The following is a 16,487-nucleotide window of genomic DNA, read 5'->3' as shown; positions in this document are numbered from 1 at the left end:
TTCATAACTTCAATGTTCAATTTAATAATTTGTATATTACTGCAAAATTATTTTTTTCAGGGGACAATACATCTGTAATGGGACAGAATTGGATATACCGGCTCTCTAATTTAACCTTGTATCAAATAATGTATACTTTGTATGGATATTGCAAATATGTATATCATTTACACTGAGTTTAATTTAAATCCATGCATTACCTGGGAGGAATTTCACAACAATTTGACCAAATTCTATGGAAATACATTTAACATTTTTGGCTTTTTTTTAACTTTAATGGTAGATCACAAATGTACATATCATTTAGGTTTTGAAATTTTTATCAAGTTTATATAAGAGAAGTGATGATAATAATGTTAACAAAAACATCAAATAAATACTCTTTAAATTAATATAACAATAATAATTAACTTATATCAATATTAATAAAGAAAATGTTGTATTTTTTATATATGTCTAAAAAAATAACAGCAAAAATAGCTACCAACATCATCACCAAAACACACACAACAGCAGCTGCAACAATAGCACCTACAGCAGCACCATCAACAATAATACCATCAACAGTAACAGGAACACCATCAACAGGGGCGGATTTAAAGGGCCGCCCCCCCCCCCTTTTTGGAAAGTGGAAATTTAAAAAAAAAAGAAAGAAAAGAAAAAGAAATAATTGATCGCCTAAAACGCCTCATATGTTATTTTCGGGCATCTCAAAGCACAAAAATCGCAGGAAATTCCCCTGGACCCCCTAGGGTAGTGTTGTCTTGATCGGCCCAACTTTCGGCCCACCTTCCGGCCCTCCCTTTCGGACAACTCTGGATCCACCCCTGATCAACCGTAACAAGATCACCATCAACAGTAACAACAAGAACACCATCAACAGCAAAGAACACCATCAACAGTAACAAGAACACCATCAACAGTATTAAGAACACCATCAACAGCAACAAGAACACCATCAACAGCAACAAGAACACCATCAACAGTAACAAGAACACCATCAACAGCAACAAGAACACCATCAAAAGTAACAAGAACACCATCAACAGCAACAAGAACACCATCAACAGTAACAAGAACACCATCAACAGCAACAAGAACACCATCAACAGCAACAAGAACACCATCAACAGTAACAAGAACACCATCAACAGCAACAAGAACACCATAAACAGCAGTAACAAGAACACCATCAACAGCAACAAGAATTAACGCTTAGTATGGTCCAAATTGTCACCTTTCAGACCACAACAATCGCTGTCTCTTATACACATCTAGATGTGTATAAGAGACAGAGCCTAAACACTTCGTATCATTTGTTGATTATGACTTAAATTGGAACGAATAAGGTCCATGCTGTATAAGGTATCGGCAACTAAAGTGTCGCACTTAAGTCGGAAGCTCAATACTATGGGAATCATTAGATTTTGCCTTTTGAAATAGTGTCATTGATCAATTATATCTAGCAATAACAGTTTTGCACTTTATTTATTTATTTTTTATTTAAATAATATTTTGTGAGGGTGGTCCATTCAGCCAGAGCAGATCAACTTGGACCCTCAGTACAAAGACAATGTTGTAAAGATAAAAATAAGCTGGACCTACTAAATTGAATTAAAATTAAAGACTAAACAATCATTTCTATACAAACAATTGCGATTTATTTGTACAAACCTTATCAGAGTAGCTGTTAATATTCTTCAGACATTGATCCTTGAGCATGTTACGTAACGAGTCTAAGCTTCCAATTAACGCCCTCGCAAGTGGTCTCAAAGCTGCGCTCTCTATCTCCCGTTGCATAATCGTTGACCCAGCTGCAAGACACTAACATAAAAACACAACAGGGTAATAATGTAATGTGCATAGAGGTTAGTCTACAATATGCGCTATATAAGTTGACAATTATTATTATTATATTAATCAAAAGGCATTTTTATTATGCTACAAAATAAAATGTAAAGCTAGACTTTGAATTGACAGCTACACATCCAAATCATTCCCTGGGCTTTTACCTGGGTAAATGCTAGTGGGTGAAACTGAGTTAAAATAGGGGCTTATGCCTGGGCAACTACAGTACATCAGGGGTCCCAAATCGGAAGACCTCCCACACTCCCGTGAGCAAGAATGTAGTGGCTTCTCCCAGCTTGGGACCCATGGATACATGTAGGTCTACTTTGATGTTTACATGAAGTTGTAGTGCCTACTGTGTATAGCCTCTATTCAGTAATTCAATATTTACGTAATCCTGCTATGCAAACAAGTGGATACATTGCCAACAGTAGCAAACCTGGTTAACTTTGAATGCAAAATACCCTGAGGTTTTAATATTATAAATATGGCATGTTTTCATTTTGTCAGGTACTATGAATGGCAGCTATAAATACTCCCCAGGGAGCAGAGGGCAGCATACTGTGCATATTAGCCAATTTATGTATAAGAGTTATTACAGAACTAATGTAATGTTTGAAGTATTCTGATACTTTTTTTTTTGGTTTATATAAAAGTCACTATGTACTGTAACTCCCCAAGCATTATAATGACACAAACATTTATATTTTACTGGCAAATTTACTAGATTTGAGAAGACATACAGTAACAACAATACTGTAAATGCCATTCATAAATAACAGCACCCTTGTTATTAACCTGCCCCTAGTGGACGACTGTTAACCAGTCCCTGGTGGTTGTTAAACCTTACCCATTGCCATTTTAGAGAAGCTAATTTTACAAAACAACCTTGATATCAATGTTATACAGTAATAACAAAGCACATCATTCAAGTTGCAAAATAATGAGCATGTATCAAATAATTCCATGTGTCAATATGAAGAAAAACCTAATAGGATTGCATTACTACTACTACATACAGTAGTGCTTTGCTCTAGCAAGCATTTTTGCGAATTTACAATTAATAAAAGAAATCGATCCTTCCATCAGAGAGTTTCGATTATATCAACAAAATGCTAATTTTTCTCAAAACTGCAGTAAACCTTGATTTATAAAGAGCACATTATTTCTAATTTGAATACAGGCCTATAATGTTACATTTTTTAAATAATGGGAAAGGTAATAAATTTGTAGAGCGCTTTCCACAATTCAATCGTAAGACGCTGACAGTATTAATAATATCTTTTAATAAATAGTGTTTAACAAACTGAAATCTAAATAAATTATAAATTACAATATTTATTAATTTTTGTATTTCATTTTAATTTTTTATAAATGTTATATGATTGTATTATGTATGGACGCACCACCATGCAGATGTGTGCCATTGTTCCTAAAGTGAAAGCCATTAAATATTAAAATTATGATCATAATAATTAGGCCTACAGTATTGAAGTAATATTATGAAGGTAGCATTAATAGCAATCAGTGACTTCAAAAAAACATCAAAGATAAAACAGCGACATGGGAACAGCATTAAACAGATGAATAAAAAAGAAAAGGAATGATCTTTCGACAATATACTGCTTTTATATACTGTAGGAACTTTTCTAGCATGTGGTCACTTGAGGAAGATAGTAGAAATTTGGATTACAGGCTGGTACTTATGTTAAACGTCCTTTTAACACATTCAATGGTTGAAGTGGTGTATTTATAGAGATCACAGTATATATCTTCATTGATGTATGTTCATTCACATACATAGAATGGTATTAATAATCTCAGAGGTTTATTCACAGGAAATTAAAAAGATTAATATTATTTATAAATTGACTGCCACTTTAATAACCATAGTATTACAAATTATTTAAATATTAATATTACAATAAGAATATGAAATGAATTTATTGCAAATGAACAATTTTGCAAAAGTATATTGTTTAAACAATGTCATACAAAAATAAAACTTTAAATCATAATTACATAAAGTCTGCATAATTTATGTAGCATTTAACTGTAAGGTATTTCTATATCAATATACAGGTATGTGATGCCATTCAACAAAACGTCCTAGTTTAAATTTGATTACTTGAAAACATGCATAAAATCATTAAAATTTGAAAGAACTAGTGAGGCATCCAGACCAGTGTCTTGCGGGACTTAACCGGGTTCGTTAATGTACACATCCCAGTTCTCCCCACCCACCGACAATATGAGGTACCATTTTAACGGACATTCCCAATTAAGTCCCTGCTATTCTACTGCCTGGAAAATAACTCAGCTACTCTTGAGTTTTAAATTCTGGCCATTTCCAGTCCAAATACCACAAATGGTCAGTCAGTCTCCAATATATCCTGGCGCTATGGGGACACAATATCTGTACATCCCTGGCTCAGTCCGGCTAGTGGCCCACCACTCCATGGGTCCCGGGGGCCGGGATTACAATTGACAAGGGTATAACATACCTCAGCTCCAAACCACAATTGTCCAGCAAGACTGTCTTGAAGTACATCATCTGGAAACTTGGCCCGAAAATCTCTATTAGCTCGATCATTTGGAATTGCATACTCCATTATATTTTCAATTAATCCTAATGAGACAAAATAAAACAATAATGTACAGAGTATACACACAATCAATGTACAGAGTATACACACAATCTGAGCGTTTGGGAGAGAAGTAATGCTTTCTGATGCAGACCCCAGTTCCAACTTGCTAGTGTCAAGTTTTTAATTGGAGTGTAGCCAATCGGCTCCTCAAAGAACCCAAACATTGAGAAGTGTTGTTAAGTTTGCCAAAGAAGAATAAATTGGCAACCGACCGATCCTGATTTCTAATAAGTCAACAGTGATTGGACAACACAACAATTTTATTTATTTTTTTTTGCCTATCATTCACAGTTAGAAAATTTAACTATTTATGTGTAGTTATCTATAGATTAGTGGTAAAGATACTTGACAGTTTGAATGGATCATTATTGAAAACAATCTACTGCGCATATTTCATTACATTGCGGTCTCAATGAAAAGGCATAGGCTGAGGTAGTGTGTCAGGTTCAAGCATTAAAAAGTGACTTAAATAGGACAGCACAACAAACCATGTTTATTGATTAACAATGATCTAAGAGTATTGCTATACAATGACTTTATACAAAATGCCATCGTCAATTTCGACGTTTCCATGCAAGCAGAATTTTATTACTCTAATGAGGTCATCCAATTTTGACACCCTCTCCTCTCTCAGGAAAAATATTATACATGCAATTTTAAAAAGAGAGCCTGTTTATGGGAGATAAATAGATTATAAGTTATACTGAATATCTACTGTATGTTGAGTTGAGGAAGCTTAGTCACATGTTTTTATGTCCGACATACGCTCATAATTTTCTTTTTTTTTTGTAACTTGTCTGTGACTGTATCCTGATTGTTTATGATGATGTCAATACAAGTTATTGGTACTGGTATTTATTAATTTCACAATTTAAATTTAAAAAAAAATTAATATACAGGTACCCTAGTCTCATCTACATTCAACTGACTGGTGATAAAAGAGAATATTGATCAGATAAAAATACATAATGTTAGAGCTTAAATAATGTAGCTTATGGAAGCACTGGAACTTAGGAGTGAAAAAAATGTGTTTCACACTGAACTGTATAAATAATTCAAATTGTCATGGTACATTTAAAATAGCAGTCAATATGTTCAAATGATGCATACAGTACTGTAAAAGTTCATGCTTATAGAAATTCAAATATGTTTGGTCTAACTTATTTAACATTCATAATCGACATATAATACAAATATCTACATAATCACCCACAATACAAGACGACACCTCTAGCATTTATCATTATTTAAAGCCCCATTCCCGGCAAAATTTCAGTTTTTAAGAAAAATCTAATTTTTGTATAATGTTATAAAGATTTATAAATATAATACGGAATTGCTAGTTTAAATGAATTTAGACATTCAAAAAAAATGTAAAATAAGACTGAAATTTGATTTTTTGTGTTCCACACAAAAAATAAATGCAGATGAATTTTTCATGTTGATTTTGCGATAGGTCGTGAGAAGAAATATCGTAGGCGCCGAAAACATTAGCTTATCCAACGCTGCTGGCTAGGCCTAGCCTTACCTCGATTTAGGTTCTGTTATCACACATAAAAACGGCCGACATGATATTTTCCGTATATTTGCTAGTATTGACACTTGTGAAATACAATATTTCATAGGAATTATTTCAACTTTGTTAAAAAACTGATTCTGACCGAGATTTTGACACTTAAACAAACATATCTCAGCCTAACCGCAACGACCGCATTGTGCGAGATGCGAAGTACAAAAAGTAATCTCATTAGAGAGGGCGCTCTTTATTGACTGTATAAAGTATACATAAAAGCGAGAGTATTCCAGTGGATGCGATCTACAACCTCTGAATTTGCCTAGTAACGATGAATTCGTCGAGAAAATGGTAATATCTGTCTCTTATACACATCTAGATGTGTATAAGAGACAGGTCTTATGTATTCTGTTAAGTTTCTCATTGATACTCATGCGCTGACGAAGGTAACAGGAGTTGCCGAAAATTTCGCTAATAAATATTTCTATGTCTCCTACAAGTCAAAGTATCGTAGCAGTTTATTTTGTCTGCGTCTACCTACTGATTTATGTTTATATATATACACATGGCCAAATCATGCACCGTATTGAATTCTAGGCTAGTGTTTTTACACTATGACTAAGACACACACCTTCGCGGAAAGAGAGAGGTAGACACTCACCCAATCGTCGTTTGTTGACAAGTGGTAATTGAAAAATTAATGTAATGTAATTACTAAGCAACTGATGGCTCCGACAACAACAGTTGATTATCAAAATCAAGTCAAAACTAACATTTAAAAGATGGCGACTGACTTACAAAGCAATTAGTAGAGCTGCATGCATTGTCCACACCTAGCGGAAAATTATTATACTTACAGGTAGGTTAGATTTAATGCATTCAAAACTTTCCTTTGGGACTTGCAGGCCCTCAGGAAATTTTTCAAGCATTGAATCTAAATTTTGTATAATAATTTTCCTATAGTATACTATGTGCAGCTCTACTAATTGCTAATGTACTGTATCTTCATCTAATAATAATATCAAGAAAAGCTAAGATGTTGAAAGTGGAATATATTGTAGAAGTGAACAAAACTTTCAACATCAGCTCCTATGAAGGAATATTAAGAAAACTGATAAGACCAGTAGGTTAGTGTTTGAAATGTAACTTAATCAACAAAGCAGATCACAAATCAATAGGTAGAAGTGCTGTTATCAGGTAACTGTGCCAGTGAATATGCTTAACACTGTGAACCTAGACCAAATTAACACTTGTGTCCACAAAACAATACCTAGTCTAATAGACACAATCAGTGACCATGGTCATATGGTCTCTATTAGCGCTAATAAACAAACTTTAACACATTGAGATATTGCACACATTTAACCAGTGCCATATCTAGTGGGAGATAGCTTGGGGCCTGCCTACTTTATTCCTCATAAAGATACCAGCACCAAATCTTTCAATTTTCAATAAGAGTTGGGCCTACAGTATATCTGCAGTCAGATTACTGGCACTAACTAAAGAGTGAAATCAACTAATACTGGGAGTGCAACCACAGCCCTACTGAGTTAACTATACTTAAAGCCTTTTGCAAATTTTTGAGCCAATGCATACAAAATTAGGAAAAATAACTGTATAAAGGATAAAACTATAGTACGTTTGTACTTTTGATGTGGATTACACCAAGTATATAGCCCAATATGTCCAAAGATTTGTTCCCAGTGGGGTGCTTCTAATGGTGAATTGAGCAGTGCACTCTTGTCCGAAGAGTGTACAGTGTTCTATTGCACATGGGCCATATTGCACGCAAGACCAACAGCTTAAACGTCTCAGCTAAAAGAGGACACTCTCTCCCAGTGGGGTGCTTCTAATGGTGAATTGAGCAGTGCACTCTTGTCCGAAGAAGAGTGTACTGTGTTCTATTGCACATGGGCCATATTGCACGCAGGACCAACAGCTCACTATTTCAGGCCTAGTTGAAACACAAGGAAACTATTTTGATGAACTAGATCAGTTAATCCAGTGCATAATGTAGGACTGAATACCAAACAATACGTAGGCCGTATGATAGGCGATAACATTATCTTCCGCCATGTGCCTGAATATTGAATAAACAAAGCGTAGACCGTATATGATGGGCCATCCAATTATCTTCTTTTTTATGCTCGGGGTAAAACATCGGATTTCCGTGACCATGACCTTGTCCTTTGACCATTTCTTCCCAAATTTTTATCATTTGTTTCTATAAATATTATGTTCCATTCACTAAATATAATCTGATCCATCAGTTTTGCGTAATCTTGCTAACAGACAGCAGTGAATACATAAACTCTTCTAAAAAATATTTATTTAGCACACAGAGTATTTTAAATCATTTCCCAATAATTAGTTTAGGATCGTTCATTGTGTTAATTTGGATTGGATTGGATTTATTCGGTGTAAACACCAAGGATAGCCCACAAAAGTCTAGAAGAAGACTTATTTCCAGTGGGGTCCTTCTGGTGGTGATTGGGCAGTACACCGGGAGACAATCCCCTACTCTTTTTCGAAGAGTGTACTGCGTTCTTTAACGTGCACATGGGCCATAATGCACACGGGACCTACGGCTTAAAGGTCTCATCCGAAAGACCACTATTGTAACTTGTATTTCAGCCCTCTAGCTGAAACACAAAGAGAGGCAGCGATGGAGATTGAACCGGGGACCTAGAGATCTCCACGGTTCAGCGCACACACAGCGGCTACCACCAGATTAGCCGACTGAGCAAGCTGCTCTAACATTCCAACAACTCAAAAAGATTTTTTCAGGTTATTATTTAGAGTAGCCATGTAAATAGTAGATTCTTATATTTTCACCGAATTTGACACTAGTAGCTCAAACCAAGACATATTTATCTTCCTACAATTTGGAAACTGCTTCAAAGACACATTAAATATGGAAAGGAAATCACTAATAATTCTGTAACGAGAAATTAGCATAATATTATGGCTTCTGTGCATACAGTATGGTTTAAAATTTGATGAAAGGTTTTTGAGTTCATGCTCATCATAGTATAATCCTTCTAATACCATATAAAATACATTATTTATAGGGTTTAAAAAAATTAATTGAAATCAATAGAAACATTTTGCCAACTCATTCAAGCAGTATTTGATAAACACATTCATAAATATTGTTATTGGTATAAAAACTACAAGATCAAACTTTACTTCTAACAGTATATAAAGTATGATAAAAAGAGTTTTAATTTAAATCTTATCCATCCTCATAAATGAACTTATTGATACACAGCAAAACATTCATTAAAATTATTTATATTACAAGAATCAATAAATTGAAGACATGTACAATTGAAGACATATGATTTGAGATAAATCACTACTTGTATTTGTATCTAGAACAATAGGCTTAATACAGTGCATGGAAAACCTAGTAGAATGCCTACGTAGATGTTGAGTGGATAGCTAATTCTCATTTATCTACAAATTCAACACAAGATTGAACATTGACCAGGAGCATGTCAAAAACATAATAAAATATATAAAATTTATTAAGAATTATAAATTAAAAACATTTACCTTAATATTTTATTATGTAGTTTTTAAAGACAGATTTGTTTGGGAAGGGATATCAGTGAAGAGAGTTCTGGAATTAATCAGCACCTTGTAATTTTATGGATTGATACAGGATATATTCTATGAAAAGGCTCTATGGTCAGTTTTGTTATAAGCTTTAGAAAACGAAGTTCAACTATTTAAAGGCAGAGTTAAAAAAAAAATAGTTTCTCTTCCTATTATTTTGAAAAAAGGAGAATGAGGGCTCACCGAGATGGCTAGTCCAAGATGGTCGTTGGGAAACAGCTACTTTCTTACTTTTACTAAGTAGACGCATGTATCCCAACCACGAATGATCAAGTGAGGAATTTTACTGATGTGAGTTTTGCATACAATTTGTAAAATAAAAATTAAATTTTGGTAAGGCAGAAAAAATGGAAGTGCGAGAGGACGAGAAACTAGTAATTTTGTTTATTTGTCCTACTGTATACATTCCGGGTTGAACAGTCGCTATAGCAAACTAAGGGTGTGTGGTAGACATTTTAACCCTTTCCAGTCGTATGGTGTCACGACTACAACCTCTTTGACCATACTTTATAGCAAGGGGCGTCGTACATACGCCCTGTATAGATTTCATAATTTTTTTATAGCTATGCTGCCCTCTATAGGGTTGTTTGAGAGTGATGTAGGAGTATTTCTGTAGAGGACCTCCTGTATTCAGACCAAATAAAATGCCTACGCCCAGTAAAAACCCAACATTTTAGATGATGTAATTTCTTAGCTGTGGTACAGCCTCAGGCAATGGTAATGGGGCAGACTGCAAAGGGTTAAGAGCAGGTGGCAGCCCTCAAAACTAACGCCGGCATTCGCAAATGCTGACGTAAACGCGGCGTCTGCTGAGGTGAAGATTTAGGCTTAGCCCAAGCTAACACAGGCCGACGCTGGTACTAGTACAGTAGTAGTACCAGTGGTGGTAGACTCGACAGGATCGCTGTGAACACAATATTAAACTTTATTCTTAATTAAAGCAAGTTATTTAATGTCTTTTATGTTGTATTATGAGTAAAATGTGAATAAAAACAAACTTGATTGTATGTTTCATGCTTTTATATTGTTTTTACATGCATTTTCGGTCTGACATTTTTTTCTAAACACAACACATTCTTCGTGTAAACATTACATCGTTCCTCCTAAACTCTGCCCACTAATTGGTTAATTTTTTTCGTGGGTCATGGATGTCTTGCAAACATGAACAAGCTCAGTTTAAACTGATTAATTTTTAATTAAACAGATTTATTAAACAAATAAGAAACCCTTAATAATGGTTTTGTTTTACAATCAAATCTAAATAAATCTAAAAAGAATTTCATTTTCTACAAATTTCCACCGTAATTAGCAACATGTTTTTGAGCAGTAGCGGATCGTAGGGTAAATTGCAGGGTATGCTATGTATTGGCATATCTAGGATGTGCGAGGGTCCCTCCCCCTGATAAAAATACTTGCCCATCTACCTCCCACAAATCATGCTCACGTAGTTAAAAATCACCTCAAATCACATTATTTTGCGAGTTAGCCCCTCCCACCTAAGTACCGATCCCCACTTTACCTTCCCACCACATCAGCTCCCTTCCATTTCAAGACCCCTATGCCACTGATGCTAGGGCCTGCTAGTAGGAAAAGTTTGTAAGCCTACTACTATACAGGATAAGATTGCGCTATAGCCAAAATACAAATGAATGTTATTTTTAATACCGGCATGGTTGTAGTATCTCCTCCTATTCCTCTATTTTAACATATTTCAATTCAAATAATAATTCAAAGTTTCTTCTTTACCGGTTATATGCATGCAAATTTATTTAAACTTTAATAATTGAGATTAGGCATATACTGTACGGTAGATAGAATACCCGATCGGCAGTGAAGGTCCTGATTTGCGAGAAGAGCATGTGCACATACTGTACTTTTGGAAGCACTACTTCCAGTGTTAAATTGGCTATTCTGACGCCACCACACGGTTGTCACAACAGCAAATTTAAGTGTTGTAGGGTATGCTCTGTCTTCCATTGACTCACTGAATACGTGATTGGTTGATATTGAAAACCAGCCATGCGAAATTTCTAAGCAGCTGAGGCCTAGTTTAGACTAGGTGGATAAACCCGGCTCAATTCACCGGGTTTATCTATGTGCCAGTCAGGTGGCTTATCTCAAGCTGGGCTGTGTTCCCATAGTATTAGGCCTGGCGTGCCACCGTGTTTAACTTTTCTAAGCCAGGCTTTAATCATTGCAGGGGGTCTTGCATTGACTTCGGGTAACAAAATGGCCAATCAGCATTCAATAACGTACGCTGTGAGCGAGCGTACGTTTTGCAAGCAATGTTTTAAAACGTTTCCTGGTTTATGGTTCATTATGCAAATTCTCGTGCCTGGCTAATCCTGCTAGTCTGAACGCCCGGCAAAGTTAAGCCAGGTTCAACGTTGAGCTGCGCTTAACTCAAGCCTGGCTTATCTGAACGTAGCCCGAGAGTACGATGCGATAGGCCCGAATGTGACTTATCCTAGATACCGAAGTAGGCCAAACATTGAAAAACTTTCCAATAAACTACAGCAATCCACTCGAAAAATTAAGGTTTATATAGAAGATTGTGGCTAAGAATGCTAAATCAAAAGCAGAAACTGTACTACTATATTTTCTTATTTTTTTAGCCAGGGAATGCACTGCATACCTTGCTTGCCTTGACGGTCCTGCCACTGTTTTTGAGGAATGAGTAAATCTATGCATTTGTAATTTACACTGATGAATCTACGACATCCAAATCCAAAACTTCTACTGAAAAGAGTCAGCCATTGTAGAAACTTGCTCTTAGTTCCGTCTTCATTTCATTCAGGAATTAATTGAAATCGATTTTTAAGGATTGGCCCTAGGTGATAATGCACTTTATAAACAATGGAAGGCGTACAGTAACATTCACATAACATTAATGACCGGCTTACTGGTGTGTATTTTCATCAATAGAAATCTCAATGGCAATGCTTTTGGGACTGAGGTCATTCCCATGGTGTTTTGCTAGGCCTAGTTGTTAATTAACAGACAGCGATGATTATTGCATTATTTCATCTGGAAATCGTTTATTAATTGTTTGTTCGGTTTGTGGAAGTTTAAATTTTATTTTATCAAAAATTAGTTGTGAATTTGAACATCAGTACGTAGACTAGGTTTTCCAGCTTGATTGGGTGACTTGAAAAGACATAATCACTTCTATAACAGGGTTGATTTCAGGGCTGCAGCAGAAACTAAAAACTGCCGACGTTATAAAAGGAGTTCATTTTATTTTTGCCGACCTTTTTCCTAATTTTGAGGGCTGAGGTGGATGATAACTTTGGCAAACTCTAGAAGAGTATTTTTAGGGTTGGCAAGCAGGTTAATAAAGGTGGGTGGAGGACCATGAAATTGTTTTTTTAGACTGGGTGGAAAATTTTAAGGCTGGGTGGCCCCACCCACCATAACTACTCTACATCCCTGTACAGTGCACCTTCTAATTCCGAGACCCCTCTAAATCGGAACCAATTTTCAAAGAACAAAATAACAAACTTCAATCTAGTATTACCACTAAGCTAACCCTCTAGTGAAGACCAAACATTAAAACCACCCTAAATTTTTCAGATACCAAAGGTGGTACTTACATTGGACGGTGAATTGTAATTAATTTTAAGGCTAAAATATGATACTGATGAAGGATAGTAACATTAAAGCTAAATAATTCAAATAAATTCAAGTTTATAACTGTACCCACAGATGACCCTGATCCGACCCCTTTAATATTATAGCTTAGGTCCCAAATAACGACAACAAATCGTAGAGAAACATGGCTGAGTGTATAGTTGTAGATATAAATTTGTATGATTTTGTGGGAAAAGAACATAATCCTGGCTTTGCCTAATATGAATAACATGTTCTGATTGGTCAGTTGTTGCAGTAAGTTTGTCTGACATGCATATGAGGGCATATCTAGCCATACAGTCTAGAATAATATCGTAGGCTAAACAAATTATGCTACTATATGTTGTCTTGATAATTACTGTATTAAGGATAGGGCATGCTTAATACATCATCTACTGTATACAAACAAATCCTCTGGAAATATTACATTATTTTACTATTTTTCTTTTTAGGTCAACTATTCATCTTTATTGTTCAATTGGAATGTGTAGTTATATTCAGCTACTGTAGCAACTTTTCAATCTCATGCATTTAAAATATTCTTTTCCTAGAACAAGAGACCAAAATAGAAAATTACATCAGCTGCATTGTGAAATCATTGCGAAGTGAAATAGAGTGTGTATAGCGTCTGCATTCTTGGGATACCTGTCTATGGGCTTTGAATGGTATAGCATTTCCAAAGCTCAATTAACCTTTTGTTCATTGTGGCTTACTGCAGTATTTCTCATAGTAAAACATGTTTTCACTTCTACTATGCATTTCCCTTCAGCCATGTTTACATAAAACATTAGATAGACTAACTTCATAGCTAGTATAAAGTTTAGGGTACAGTAATTACCACCAGCTACAGTACCCTGAACTAGTGACAGCACTTCCTACGGTACTAAGATCTACTTAAATACATTAGTACCAGTGCAAATAGTAATTTGAACTATAACAAATTTATAGGGCAAACACCACCGTATGACATTTAATAATATGGGCCTAGTGGAAATCATAATCTGAAATATCTTACCAAATCGAAATTTGACAAGCAACTATAACATCAACAAATTCAAACTACTCAAAAGACATCTTGCATGAATAATCATTCAAAATTGAAATATAAATTATTTAAAATTTTTGTAGCATAGCTAAAAAATGAGTTAGGCCAAACACGCAACTTAACAATAGTGTGCGGACTTGCTCCGAAACTTTACCACATGTACACACGTCATTCGTATATAGAATCATGTACAGTAGCTGGACTGAGGCTCATTCATTTTATTATTTTATTTTAATTTAGTCCAAAACACATTTTTCCAAGGTCATTTGGTCCACATTAAGTTTTGGCTGCATTCAACCAACATTGCAACCACATTGCAGAAGAGAAGCAAGCAGATGAAGTGTAGCGAAATCTAAAGCAATTAACCTGACTTCAACATCACCAAACCACTTCCTTGCCGTTTGCATTAATAGCACGACACATCACTTCTACTATTTCTTAAATTTACTTTTATGCTTGCTATGTCACCAAACGCACCATTCTATATGAATACTAATTAAACATTTCCTGCACGCCAGGTCTTTTCGTCAGAATTGGTTAATTTAAAGCAATCAGTTTAGCTCAATACTGAAATGTTTACACCTCCTCATCACATCTTTTTATATAACAGTACAGTAGATCTCAAGTGAGGACATAAGGGCACCATCAATTATTTTCTATACAAGGCACTTTTTATATCCTTCAATAAAAAATTTTCTTTTTCTTCTACGCCTACATGCTTTTGGCAGAACAATTTGCTAAATATGAAAGTAAAATAAAATTGTTTTGCCCTCCTCCAAAGAGTGTATTTTTATTCTTCAATCAATTTTAATTTTCCTTAGAATAAATTACTCTTGGTATAACCGCTACCTAGAACTACAGTACTATATTTTGTAATTTTTTTTCCAATTCAAATGAAGTTTGCTAAAACAAAGACAAACAATCTTTCTTATAATTTCATACTACTATATTTCTTAGCCCAATTGTGGCAGACCATTCGACCTGGCATGATTGGGAATCTCAGCTGTGAGAGATTGAAGATGTTTTCTCACATAAAATGCCGACTATTTCTGATACAGTAGAACCTCGTTTTTACGTACCCCAGTTATACGAACCCTCGGTTTTACGTACGCCTCGTATCGACGATGACGTCATCAAAAACCCCGAAAATATTCAAAACAAACGACCCTTTTCAGAGCAACCATAAGTAAAAAGACTATAACAATAAACAAACCATAATGCAACGTATTTTCATTAAACAACAACATTGATTGAGTCTAATACCGGGTTGTTATAATCTAAAACCACGTGAACTGAGTGAGATGAACAACTACAGATGGTGCTCAAAGTAATTGCTTTCCTCCTTAGCTTCGTGTGGCACACCATGGAAAAAATTGTCTGGTCGAATTTTCTACACGAAGCTGAGTAGACATAGTTTCGTACACGAACACTAATTGGTTGGCTTGCCCAGTGGTTCGCCCATTTCTCATGGGTTTAGTTTGTCTCAACAGGCCCAGACAACACTGCCACAGCTCTGTTGTTTACAATAGGCACGAAGGGGAATTCCCAAGTTATACATTTGTCATATAGGTAATCTTACAATTTTTTCATGTTCTTTAGTTAAATAAAAGATATAAAGTGATGAATTAATACACTAGACACATGGTTTTATTTGAACACTTTATTATGATATCGTAAAGTGATGAATAAAAACACTAAACTCTTGGTTTTATTCGTAGGCCTAGAGGCTAGGTCTAGCCTAGCTAGGTAACATCGTTCGTTCATACATACGTATATTGAGCATTAAGTACGTATTAGGTCAAAGGTTACCACAAATTTAACCCAACCTCTATTTTACGAATCCCGCGATTTACGTACGCCCTCTGTTCCCGTACCGTATGTAAAATCGAGGTTCTACTGTATTGCTAATACTTGCTTATATGCACAGAATGCCAGTCAATACGAGCGAATGCTACTTTGAGTGAATGCTGGTTCCAAGAGGATACTAGTTCGAGCGGATGTGTTTAGTGCGAACTATAACCAGGGTGAATTTTCATTTCATGAATTTCAGTGGCGTATCTATAGGTCCAAGAGCCTTGAACTGAGAAGAGGACGGGCTGATGGGCAGTGTGTAGAAGGGAAGTGAGGGGTGCTTTTATAATTAAGTGGGGGGGAGGCGCTAGCTCACAAAATATGGTGATTG

This window comes from Anneissia japonica, unplaced genomic scaffold (genome assembly GCF_011630105.1).
Source record: "Anneissia japonica isolate Jap-2015-1 unplaced genomic scaffold, ASM1163010v1 scaffold737_len1565949_cov176, whole genome shotgun sequence".
NCBI classification, from domain to species: domain Eukaryota; kingdom Metazoa; phylum Echinodermata; class Crinoidea; order Comatulida; family Comatulidae; genus Anneissia; species Anneissia japonica.
The sequence above is the reverse complement of the archived record's forward strand: the minus strand, read 5'-3'. Positions refer to the sequence as shown.